Source organism: Lygodium microphyllum, chromosome 2 (assembly GCF_053477565.2).
Source record: "Lygodium microphyllum isolate KBCC chromosome 2, Lygodium_microphyllum_v1.1.10, whole genome shotgun sequence".
NCBI classification, from domain to species: Eukaryota; Viridiplantae; Streptophyta; class Polypodiopsida; order Schizaeales; family Lygodiaceae; genus Lygodium; species Lygodium microphyllum.
The window spans coordinates 8,168,597-8,180,721 of NC_141136.1; positions in this window are offsets into that span (position 1 = coordinate 8,168,597).

The window sequence follows — 12,125 nt, forward strand, 5'->3', positions numbered from 1 at the left end:
AGAGGAATAAAGACTAAGAAAAGATGAGGAGGAGAAAATAACATTGGGCATTAGAAGATCAATGGAGCAACCCTTCCAATCTTAGGAGTTAGCTATGATGAGCTCCACACAAGAGGATGTACCAAGCACAAGTATTGTCTCGTAGAAGAGGCATAATAAAAACCAGTTGCAAAAGGCAAGGGAAAAGCCCCTCTGCATGAAATCCTACCAGTCATGGTCACTCCAATAATCACCCCAACATGAGGAAACACCGAAGGCGCAGTCCATGAAAGTAATGTCATGGTTTGGATATAGTATCTCTTGAGAAAAGTACAAGAACTTACACCTGCACCAAGTGAAGGAGCCCCACTTACATGAACTAAAGGCCAGCTCGTTAGAGTTGATGCCAAATCGCGCCAAGGACCGAAGATACCATGCTTGGAAGTATCAATTACTTTAGTGCCCTAAGCCATGTGCAACATAGAAGAGTACGATGAGTTGGTAAAATAACTTGAGAGTCAAGTTGACAAGAGGATTGAAGAGAAAAAGGTCACACTAGCCAAGTTGGATGAAGAAAGGTATGCTTTTCAACCTACCATTTAGAAAAAATAAGGGTGATGACTATAATAAGCATGGAAATGATTGCATTAAAAGAGGCCTTAAAGGAAAGGCAAGGTGAAGAAAGCCTAAAAAACTTGCATGATGAAGAATGGGAGAATTGTATGGCCCTAGAGAAAATGTGTATGGCTCTTCAACTCCTTGTTTTCTGACTCCAGGTGTCTATTTTCCCATTCTTCATCCAGAATTTGCATATCTCTAGCAGAATAAACTTTGATGACTTTCATACCAATGTCCTGACCTAGATTACACACATAGGCATTATACCTCATTACATGAACTGTCATGCCTACTTGGAGTATAACCCAAAATTCTATGATTGGCTCATGAAAAAGTAAAGCACAACACACATGCGGTTCATGCTCGTAACCCTTTGTCCTCCAATCCTAGGAAGGATTTTCATCACTCCTAGGGAGAGGGGATAAGGTGGAAAAGAAGATACAACTTGAATATTAAACCAAACTTTAAAAGGAAAAAGAAAAGTTAATTTGTACTAGAGTCTTGGCTATCATGCACAAATGACCTTTAGAGGAATATGTCATGGCCCACCCCTATTTCGATCAAATCTTGATCAAGGAAGAATTACATATTGCTAGCAGGATGAACTCTAGTGACTTTCTCATTGATGTCTTGACCTTCATTATGCATGAGGGTATTAGACCTCATGACATGGACCGGCACACCCACTTAGAGTATAACTCAAACTTCTATGATTGGCTCATGATGAAGTAAAGCACATCATGCATGCACTCCATGCTCTTCACGCTTCATCCTCCAATCTTAGGAAGGAATTTTATCACTCCTTGAGGGGGGAGGTGGTAAAGCACGAATGAAGAGGAACTTTAGATTGAACTTTAAAAAAGCAAAAAGAACTGATAAAAGTCAATTTGTACTAAAGAAATAATTTCATGAAATGTTGGGTGGAACTATGTAGACTGATTGAAGTAAAAATTTTCATTATGTACTCGAGCACTTCATCTTTCTATAATATATATTCATAACCCCCTCATCTTTTCACAAAATATCATTTTAAGTAAACTAACAATGAGTTGTTGCATCATAATAGGAACTTGAGATGGTAGCTCAACTCTTGTTCTTAGAGGAAGAACACAACAAGTACCGATTGGCCACTAAAACACAAGTCTACAACAAGCTAAAGTACCGCAATGTCAATGATTTGAGAGAGTTGATGAACAAGGAAGGTGCAGTGAGACTAATATTCAACTAGTGAAATCTCCACAGATACATAGAGAAGGTTGGCTAGGATTGACCACAGCAAATGCACAAAATTCCTAAGATCTTTTGACATAAGAAGAAACATTAGCATGGTGACCATCAAGCACCCCACCATTTGCCTACATGCTAAAATAGTCCACACCCTTTTCTCAAGCCAGAGATATAATGCTCTCATGAACAAAATAGGCTTATCATTGCTAGAGAGTCTTGCAACCAATGCCTTGGATGAGGTAAATTGGAATGCCTACATTTGGAATATAATACAAGCATCGGAAAAGGTACTAGCCATAACACCAAGGGTGGAAAAAAGGGGAGTCTCCAGCTACCACGACGCGGAGTCCAAAAGGAAACAACTTGCCTCTAAGGATTTGACTATAGGCTTTGGAGGAGGATTCATTGCCATCATTCATGAAGCTCTGAGGGAGGTGGAAAGAGAAGTAGCAGAGGAGACCTCAGAGCCATCACCAATCCGAGTGAAGCATTGCTCTTCCATCCCAGCAAGCCCAACCATGTCACTTTTAGCAGAAGAACATGGGGAAGATGAGTCCATAAGGAATAGCATGACAACACGTAGAGTTTTACTAATGAAAAGGAGAATGACCAACCATCTCAATAGTAAGAAGCCTCAAGCAAGAGGGCAGTCAATGTGAGCAATAATGCTCAAAATTGTCGAGCCAAGGGGAGAGGAAAAAGATCACTCTCAAAATCCTTATAAGAAAAACTTGATCCACCTGCAAGGAAAACAGAGAGTTGAAAAGGCTGGAGGAGAAATCGAAGAGACTAGAAGAAGAGCATAGGAAAAGGCAAGAAGAGGAGAAAAACAACTAAGGAAACATGAAGAGGAGTAGATTGCTCTAGCGAAAATAGAATCAAAGATTTAGCCTACAAGCTAACCCATTCAAAGAGTGAATGCCTCTTGACCAAAAGCAAAGCTATGACTCCCGAGATAGGAATGATGGAGCAACAATGTGCATTCTTGAGCACAACATTAAATTTCACGCAACTGAGAGGAGAAGAGACATTAGAACAACTAAAAAGAAAACTAGAGCTAACAAGGAGGGTATTGCAATATGGACTCCATGCCATGGCACCCAAGCCTAGCACTGGCGTGGGAGTAGAGGAGCAATGTGCTCACCTAATCTCAATTGGCTTAACCACATAGGAACTCTCCTTAATAGGGCTTGGGAAGCCAAATCAACAAATGTAGTTGCCTCAACAAGAGAACAAAAGTAGGAACCAAGCTTCCCTTTGTGGCCACAAGTATAGTTAAAAGAGCAAAGGGCTATATGCCAAGCCATGCATTCCTTGTAAAATCTCTTAGGCCCTCTCGAAATATAGCTACTGAAGAGCATTAGGATGATGTCTAGCGTACTTCCTTCCAATGTATCTCACAAAAAAAGGGAAAGAAAAAGAAAAGTGAAAACAAAGTAAAGTCCTACACAAAACAAAAGGAAAGGAACAATCGTGCTTTCCCATGTAATATCAGAGTGCCATAAAAATTGCACCTAGGGGTTTTCAAGTTAGATGCATATGGTGGCCTTGATTGGCCGACTTCATACCTAATCCCCTAGCCCTCGTCCCCCCACTTTACATTTAGGGCATATCAAGGGCAGGATACACCTAGGGGGTTTTGGAGTCACCTACGGTAGACCTATCTCCCTAAGTCACATCCACAACGCCTCCCCTCGTACACAAACTAAGTCCTCAAGTGTGGGACAATACCATAGTCACCCAACTCCCAGTTTCATTGGCATGGACACCTCGTACTACACAGTGAGATAGATACACCCCTAGGTAGTGCACTTCCTTTTTCTTTTTCAACTATACTCAACAATTGTGATCAACCATTGATATTGGAGGCTCCCATTACCCACTCAAATCTATCCTTGACTTCCATAATATTTCATCCAATTTTGTGATGCTTTTTTTCCCATCCAATCTCTACGAAGGCCCATCATTGACCCACATGGAAACCCTTCAACCACCCAAGCCCTCATTAACAAGTGCCTGCAAGTGCCATGGGACTAGCACTTAGCTGGGGAGGAGGGGAAGATAATGGTAACCCTTGTGCAAAGAAAGCAAAAGGAAAATTAAAAAGACATAGGGCAAAGTGGAAAAAGGTGGCCTGATTGAAGAAATATGAGAAAAAAATGCCAAAAGCACGAGAATAACCTTAAAAGTCTAGGGAAAGCCTAAAAGAGGAAATACACATTTTAAATATAAAAGTGTACTCTAAATCCTTGTAAATGAGCATCAAGCTCCCTTTTGTGCAATTTGTAAATGTAGACGGGCATGGGTGAAGGCACAATGCAAATGTGAAGGAAATAGGAAAAGAGAACCTAAGCTAAAATGATCGGGCATATAAAAAAGGAATTGATGCCCAAAGGGGATTAGGGTTTTGTATAAAAGGCAAAAAGTAAATGAAGCACCTCATTCTTGTGTGTGGCCAAATCTAGCTCTTCTACTCCCCTTCTTCTTCTTCTTCTTTCTTCTTGCTTGCTTGAGCTTGTGCTTGAGAGAGATAGTGTGAGGGAGCGAGTATGTGAGGATGAGGAATTGTGGTGGAGAAGCTCTACATCTTTTCCTCTCTTCTTCTTATCTTATATTATCTTCTATTCTCTCGCACGCGACAATGGAGCATGGAACTTGGATCTTGAGGATCAAGCTTGCTTGAGCTTGCACCTTGGATCATGGAGCTACAGGAGTGCTTGAGGGAGGAGACAACTCAATCGAGCATGGAGGTAAGCTCACTACACTCGTAGGTGTGAGAGCATGTTACGACTATGTGAGAGGTAGCCATTGCACTTGGCTTGAAATGCTTGAAACAATAAGTGATCCATGGGTCTTGGCAATCGAGCGAGAAACGTCCACAATATTCTTTAATTGTGAGTCCACAAATTTTCATGAACTATGTTGGACACAAGCATATCCATTAATTAAAAAAAAGCAATTAGTTAATAATTTATAAACTCATTATAGAATTTAATTCAATTAGTAAATAAGATCCTATAGGTAAATAATAAAATAATCAATGTGTAATTTTTGTGTACATATAAATAAATTTCATAGAAATAGAATTTAATACAAGTTTTTTAAATTATTAAGTTTGGAATTGGGCCAAAGTTTTGAAACAAGACACTTAAACTCAATCAATTAAAGACTAGATAATATAATTGTAATTATAATTTAGTTTTTTAAATTAAAATATGATAAAATAATAAAAAATAAAAAATCAAAACAAAAGCTATGAAAGATAGATTTCCTTCATAAAGAGGCCTTTATCTAACTGTATTGTGACTATCACTTAGAAATCCATTATCTATTGTTGTAATCATTAATGCCCAAGGGTTAATTGTGTTGTCTACCATGTTGGAAATATTATATTGATGCCAATGATTGTATTTTTTTCGATAGGTGATCTTGTTCTAGGGCAAGCAATGATAGTAGTAGGATATGTGATGATTGTTATAGTGGGATTAATTCCATCCTGGGCTAGATGATGATGTTCTAAGACCACATGAATGGTTTCAGAGCTATTTTGTGCTAATTTATTGTGATTCATGACTTTTCCAAATGCAATAGATTTTGTCAAATAGGGTTTTCATGGCAAGATTTTAAATTAATAGATCATTCTTCTTATTTCTTCATGGAATCATAACTAATTTACTCAAATGTAGTATTCATGGTCTCATTTAGTGAGAACATATAGAGAAAGTTACTTGAACACAATATATTTGTGAGTGAATTTTCCTATAAAGGGTTGAGTTTGGAAACCCAATGAGAAGGTCTTTTTGAGTAGTAATAATGTATAAGCAATTGAGTAATAGTAGCAGAGTGCCTTTAGGGGTACTACATTTTCCCTTTGATTCACCAAAGGCTAATTTCAAGTGCATTTGTGGGTATGTATGCCTCAACTTTCTCATTGATATATATGCCCATAACTATTTTATGACCAACACATGATATATCATGTGTGTACACATTGGGTAATTAGTGGCATTCAATTTTTAGTTGATACCAAACATTCCAAGAAGATCCTCTTTTAACTACCACCATGACAACACTATACAAAGCACATCTTAACACAAATGCAACTTGAATGAGTGTCAAAACTACCCAAAATGGGAATGTTTTGTTATTTAAACATTTAAATAACATAGGAGAAAGAAAACAAATTGTATTACCTTGTTATAAGAAACAAATCACATTACATGGACTCTAAATGTCAAATTGACAAACAAACTACATGTGGGAAATTAGAAGATAAAAAAATAGGTAAATGTCTCAAAATCATAGTTTTAAGATGGCGATGGTAGGTGGCACCATTGGACAATAGTGGTGGCTCAAATTGGTGGCAACATCAACAAAATATTTAGGGAAAATCTTAGACTAACATCTAGGAAATTGTCCTCAAAGTATTCATTAAAGCTTTGACAAAAAACTTGATGGAAATTTTGATATGAATATTTCATGAAATTTTGGGAAGATTTAATGCTTATGGAATGATGCAAAATAATGCTCAACAAGATTGGGGTTTAATGTGAACCTAACTCAAAATTTGAAAAAAGATTAAAACCTTAAAGTTTACAACATTTTTTATCATTTAAGTGGAAAATACATATCAATAGAGCGATATAATCATAAGGGCCTAGCAAGATAAGCATAGGGGCTAGGTTTAAAGGCTTGGTGAATGTAATATGAAGATAAGAAGTAGATAAAATCTTAGCATTGTAAAGCATTAAATCTCTAAAATTGCTATGATAGAACTTTGGAAGCATTAAAATTTCAAACTAAGATAAAAGAACATTGGTTCATGTAACGTGTCCCCTAGTATCATCCAAGACACGTCTTAGCAGTCCATCGGAAAGGATGTCTAGAAAGCTCCGCCCGGCACTCCCATGGAATGTTACGGGTTTTGCGATCTAGTTCTTTCCGCGTCTGCCACGTAGCGGAAGTATCCTGGCCATTCCCACTTAGGATCGATCGGAATTAGGGTTTTCCTAATGGGTCATTAGCTAACGGCAACTAGTGTCAGACCCGAGCGAACTACTTTACGCAGAAACGCCAGGTTCGAAGCAGATTCACGCTGCACTTGGTTCAAGGAGAATGGAAAACGAGAGGGATGCAAAGCTCAACCTCTCTGCCATAAGGCATAGTCCCATTCCGTTCCCCTAAAACAACGTAAATCGGGTAAGACGTAACTCTAGGTCATCGTTCTCGTTATTCTTTTTGATGATGATGATCATTCCGCTGTTCATCGAGATTTTTGAGAAGTTCTTGGCTAACCGGGACCACCCAACCGTAGGACGGACCCATGGCCCATTCTCCGCACTTTCCTCGGTTTGTTTTAGTTATGTAATTATCTAACACATTAATTTGACATATAACAATCAGCTTCTTTAATTAACCTTGTTAAGCACTGGTTCCTTCACGTAATCTTATCACGTGACATAGAAAAATAACACCAAGCAAGTTCTTTTAACATTTCATCATTTTATCTTTGAAATACAAGGAGTTTCGCCCATAGGCTTGTCCATAATCTGCCCGAAGGCTAACCAGTAACCCTCAAGGATCACTATTCCAAGCTTCCGCCCATCAACTAGTATGCGGGCCTCGAGATCCAATCCCGAGTCATGTTAGCCTCTTGTGCAGGACCCGGAAGGCAAGGGATTTACGGCGAGAGCCCCCCTGGCACCCAAGCGTCCTCCTGCTCCAAGTAGAACTCAACAGAGAGACCTCTCGCGGCGGGTTCGATCCACGTTCCCGGCGCGGTCAACAACCCCCTTGGTTAGGGTTAGGCAAGCAGTCGGGGGTAACTGAAGCTGCCTCTCCCTTCAGGCCTTTAACCTGAAGTATATGTACACATTTAATTTGTAATTTATATTTCAAACAAAGCTCTAAAATCTCTAGCAAGCACAAACATTTCCGTTAATCAACCGAGTTGTTTGACAAATTGCTAAGGAAGTGTTCTTTCCTTTTCGAGTGTACCAACACTCGTTCCCAAGGTGTCTTGTAACTTGGCAAGATCTCTTATACTCCGGTGTAGGGCATATCGAAATTGGTTAATCCCTAAAGTGCCTTAGATGTGCTAGTTTCTGGTTTACAATTCTTTTTATTTAGAAGGATATCCAAAAACACGTCTTTTTGCAAGATAACTTGCGTAGGGATCTGCCGTCCTTGATGAGGGTTTTTCCCTTTTCTCCTTGTGAATCAATCACAAGACTAAATGATTTCATATATGTTGCGCAAGTTCTGCGATGGAATAATATGTTTAGATTCTTTAAGCTGACGTATGTCAGGCCTAGGGTTTCTCTTTTAAGAACCTTAGGGACAAACCCTAGTTTCATATCTTTATGAATTTATTGTCCCTATGGTAAGGAAAGTAGTCAAGTGTTTAGGGTATGAATGTTTCTATGTTTAGATTGGTTCAGTTATCTTTTGGAAGGTAATATTAATCGTCTTGTCACGGTTTTGCTATCCTTGTGACAATTTACTTTCCCAATCAATACAGTTTAATTTGGCATATAGCATAATGCCAAGGTGATACAAAGAGCGACAATACTCCTTGGGACAAAAAGGTCTAGCTGTGAAACTGGTGTATACACACTTTATTAGTCCCCAAGTCCTCAAATAGCAAGGGAAAAGTATTAATAGAGTGTCATCTAGCAATTCCCCATTACATTTTCTTTCAAAATGAGTTCGTATATCTAATTTTTATACTTGTTAATTCCTAACATTTAACTTCCGTTTTCTTTAAAGATGAACTCATGCCAAATAACAACAATTTCCTTGCTAAGATGTGCAACTAGCAAAGATAACTCCCTCGTAATTTAAGCATTGAAAGAAACCTTTCTTGAATTTAGCCATTTACCATGAATTGTTGCGAAAGGAATAAGACTAATGGTGCAAGATATAATTTCTACACTTTAGGAATATATTAGTATAGTAAATGGTTAATCTTGCTTGTAATTTTATAATGCTTGATGCAATTTGAAGAAAGCTAAGTTGTATACATTGTCATTCATAAGCTAACTTCTTCGTTAAAAATAACTCGAACAAACATATCCTATCCTTAACAATTTTTCTTTGCATGATCGACTTAAAACCAAATTAACACCAAGAAGAAAAACTTGGCTTTGAGGTGAGATATCCACATGGATACCGGGAGATGACCCTCCCGTAGCTACACCTTGGATTTTCTTCGGCGGCATCGTAGATCGAATGTGAGATAGCCTTTTGGAATTCCACCGTCTTCTCCTTCTTTCCCTTTCTTTTGTCTTTTTTTTTTCCCACTCTTCCTCCTTCACTCCTTCTTTTCACTCCCTTCTCTTTCCCTCCCTATCTTTTATCTCACTGCTATTTTTCCCTTACGGGGTACCATCCGAGGCCATGATGATGGTTAGGTTTGGGGGGAAAATAATAATGGGGATACGGGGGGGATTAGGAAGAAAGCTTAGGGAGTTGTGGGAAAATGAGAGTTATGAGGGGGTTGAAGAAGGGTTAAAAAGGGTTATAGGGGGGTGAAAAAAGGGTTTAGGGGAATAAAACACGAGGGTTATTAAAACCCGGGAGGGGGGGGAACAAGGCCTTAGGGGGGAATTAAAACCCCGGGAGGGGGGGAAACAAGGGCTTGGGGGGGATTAAACCCGAGAGGGGGGGGGGGGGGAACAAGGCCTTAGGGGGGAATTAAAACCCCTGGAGGAGGGGGGGGGGGGGGGAAACAAGGCCTTAGGGGGGAATTAAAACCCCGGGAGGGGGGGGGGGAAACAAGGCCTTAGGGGGGAATTAAAACCCCGGGAGGGGGGGGGGGACAAGGGCTTAGGGGGGAATTAAAACCCCGGGAGGGGGGGGAAACAAGGGCTTAGGGGGGATTAAACCCGAGAGGGGGGGGGAACAAGGCTTAGGGGGTTAACAAAAAACATAAGGGGGGGGGGGGGGGTGAAAGGGGGCTAAGAAGGTTCTTTAGAGGCTTCCCCCCCAAGAAGCTTCTGAAGCTTCCACGTGGGAGGGGGGGAGCTTATTAGGCACTACGGCGGCGAGTGGAGGCGGAATGATCCAGCGGCGAGGTCTCAACGTCTCCCTCTCTCGTGGTTTCCACACGACGCAGCAGCGGCACTCTCCTCTTCGCCATCATGACTGGGTTGTCTCCTTCTTTCCCTACTTCTCACGGCTCAGCCTCCTTTTACCAGCGGCCCCCCCTCCCTCGTTTAAATAGTGGAGGAGAGGGGGATCTTTCCTCACGGCGTGTCAACACGCATGGTCCCCCTCCCTCCTAAGGCTCCACCAAGGAGCTCTCCTTCTATTCCCCTCCCCCTCCAGCTCATCAGTCGGCTGGAGGGATAAGGGGGGAATTTTTTTTTTTTTCCATAAGTCCCATTTATTTTCTTAACGCGGAATGTTACAGTTCATTGTGAGTATAATGGGTATTTTAAGCAACAATTAAAAGGTTAGAAGTTAGTTCACTTTGCTTTGCATGGTTTTGGTTTGATCTCATTAGAAAAGAGCATGTGAGTCCAAGAGTGTATGCCACTTGAAGAATCTTATTCTACCTAGCTTGTCTTCACTCTTTTGCTACACATTTCTCCTTATACTATCCTAAATCTTTAGTGTGCTACCTTCTTAATAAATAAACAACTAAAAGCATCTACATCATCTTTATTGAAGTTGAGACCTATGTCCTAAATCTTTAGTGTGTCCATATCATTAAATAAATAAACAATTAAAAGAATTAGATAATCTTCATTGAAGTAGAGGTATGTGTGTCCTATGGTCTCATGTGGTACTTATGCTCATTACTTGTGTTCCACTTTGGAACTAACATCTACAAGGACCTACTATTTTGATTGGATCACCAACTTGTCTAGTTCAGCACTCATATATTGCTTGAACCTCTTTGGTCGAGCTTCCCACTCTTGAACTAGCATGGAGGCTTCTCTTTCCAAGACTGATTTATTGCCTTCCTTGATGCTACCATCATGGAGGCCCTTCATTTCACACATTTTTTGTTGGATACTTACTTCACTCTTCTTGAATGAGCACGTCTTCTCCCCCCTTAAGTATCAATAAGTTGGGGTGAGAGTGATGCTTACTTCTCCTGACATTGTTTGATGGTGAGAGGGGGAGATTCCATTCTCTTGGTGCTTATAAGACCTTGGTCATTGTATTGCTTTATGCATGCCTTTGTATCATGATATGTTTGGATCTTGATGATCATGCTTATAAAAGGGCATTTGGGTTGTGGCTATTACTCAAGTAGTACCATTGCATTGTGCATAGCATTAGCATAACACTATGAATTATCTCTTGCATCACCAACGCATTAGTATTATGTTAATGTGAAACATAGAGATTTGGATGGAAGTAATCTTGTATATGCAAGTCTCCATCCAAGGATGAAAACTCCTATGCATGCCAAAAATGGAATTGAATGTTTTAAAAATGTGGGTAGAATGTTCCTAAACATTGCATAATAGTGACATTGTCCAAATCAGGTGTTTATGGTGGTAGTTGTGGCATTAATCTAGCATTTTTTATATTTTCATATGATAGAAACATTTTTGTTTATTGCCAATGTCATCATCACCTATTCTAGAGTCAAGTGATTGTGTGCTCAAGTGAAAAGGAGGTGGGACGAATTGTTGATAGTACATGGATCTCCTATAGCACAAAGGGAACTTCATAGACAATTTAAACCCTGAAGACAATCTATTAATTCATCGTCTCTCGAGCATCAAGCTCAAGAACATCTACAACCACTTTTATGCAAATTTTGTCTTATGCTTTGTGGCTATAATATATTGTGTTAGGTAGTCATATCATTAATCATATCACTTAGAGTAGGAGGAGATTGTAGTTTGACCCTTTACCATTGCAAGCAAAGAAGAAACCAAGCATTATGGCACGATCACCACTAAATCTAGTAGTTAAGAAGATAGTTTTCAAGAGGAGATAAGAAAGACCTTAATTGGCATGTAGCCAAATTTGAAACCAAATGGATAGAAAGTGGGCATTCATCGTATAATGATCAAGTCAAGAAACTTAGTTTGTAGCCATGGCAACGCAAGAAACTTAGTTTGTAGCCATGGCAAGGCAATGGTGATGGCAGGAGGCATATTCCATGGTGGATTTTGTAAAACTATATTTATTTGTCGGGGCTTGTACATGTTAAGATTCAAGCTCATAGTTGTTTTTCCTAGTTGAATAAGGTTTAGTCCCACTGACTTAACCATGGTTAGGTCTAGGTCATTATGATCTTGTGTGGATTGTACATAGTTGTCTACAGACTGTGTGTG